General features: G+C 42.6%; 1 pseudogene; it reads left to right on the plus strand.

Moving 5' to 3' along the window:
* Positions 1-460: 460 nt before the first annotated feature.
* Positions 461-1279, plus strand: LOC141218936 (COP9 signalosome complex subunit 7b pseudogene; annotated as a pseudogene).
* Positions 1280-1514: the final 235 nt, after the last annotated feature.

Consider the following 1514-nt stretch of genomic DNA (forward strand, 5'->3'; position numbering starts at 1 on the left):
ATGACTTATTTGCTTTAGGAGCAGTTCGTTTTTTAATGCTTATTTTGTGACTTTGCTTTTCTTTAGTATTCAGTAATGAATCATAAGACAGGACCTGTTTCAAAGGATCAGATGACAGATCTTTGCAGTGAAGGGATGATGGTATATCCGGGGTAATGGCATTCACTTCAATTATATCCTCTGGGATCTCAAGACTATCTGATTTAAAAATTGAAGATGTCAGCTGTCCCTCTGATCTTCTGGTACAGTCATCTGCCAAGAAAAAACAATTATTATTTTTGAATAAAATATCCTTGAATTTAATATTTTTGAACATTTCTACTTAAACTGTCAGTAAAAATGGCAAGTTACGTTAAAATACTGAATTGTTAATTCCAGCGGACCTGGCGCTGTCATGGCTGCCTGACAACCACACGGTAGACCCGGATGGAGTGTGTTCAGACCAGAACAGTGAAGTCATAAGCTCTTAGACCCATAGCTGTAGTATGGCAGGAGTACAGAAGCCAACCAGTAGTGTCCTGGAGCAATTCATCTTACTAGCCAAAGGCACTAAAGGCTCAGCTCTTCCAGCCCTTATCAACCAAGTATTAGACACCCCAGGAGTCTATGTATTCGGAGAACTTCTAAATTTACCCACAGTACAAGAGCTTGCAGAAAGTTCACATTCTGGCTACTTACAGCTCCTAAATTTGTTTGCCTATGGGACATATCCAGATTATGTTGCATTAAAAGATAATTTGCCAGAACTTTCGGCTGTACAGAAAAACAAGCTGAAACACCTGACAATTGTGAGCCTTGTGTCCAGGATGAAGTGCATTCCATACTCTGCTCCTGAAAGATTTAGACATGAGGAACCTCCGAGAGTTGGAGGATTTAATCATAGAAGCAGTTTACACAGACATCATTCAGGGCAAACTGGATCAACGCAATCATGTGCTAGAAGTTGATTTCTGCATTGGACGGGACATTCCCAAGAAGGACATAAGTAGCATTGTGAAAACCCTTCAAGAGTGGTGTGATGGTTGTGAAGCCATTTTAATGGGGATTGAACAGCAAGTGGTGAAGGCAAACCAATACAAGGAGAACCACATCTGTACACAGCAGCAAATAGAAACAGAAGTGACAAATATTAAAAAAAACTCCGAAAGCCACAGCTTCCTCAACTGCTCAGGACACGGACCAGCACCTTGCAGAGCGGGAAGGACCCCCTCTTGCTGAGCAGCAACAGCCCACTAAGAAGATGTCAAAGCTTACAGGTCTGGTCTCCAGCCGCCACTAATGAAGCTGAAAATATGGAAGAGGCTCCAGGGGGCATACAACTGCTCCTGGACTGTTTACAGACTTAACCACATGCCATCATTGTATCTGCCTCTTTCCATCCAAAACCCTTGGAGACCCTGCCTGCTAAGAGTGACAGTGAACCCATTAGCGTTAGCACTGCTGAGATCCAGCTTGGTTTGCAGATTGTTGTCCATGCAGATCAGGACATTTTGCCTATAAGTTTGTGGATCCAT

Source organism: Phyllobates terribilis, unplaced genomic scaffold (assembly GCF_046119375.1).
Source record: "Phyllobates terribilis strain yellow unplaced genomic scaffold, ASM4611937v1 Scaffold_251__1_contigs__length_2838608, whole genome shotgun sequence".
Lineage (NCBI taxonomy): Eukaryota > Metazoa > Chordata > Amphibia > Anura > Dendrobatidae > Phyllobates > Phyllobates terribilis.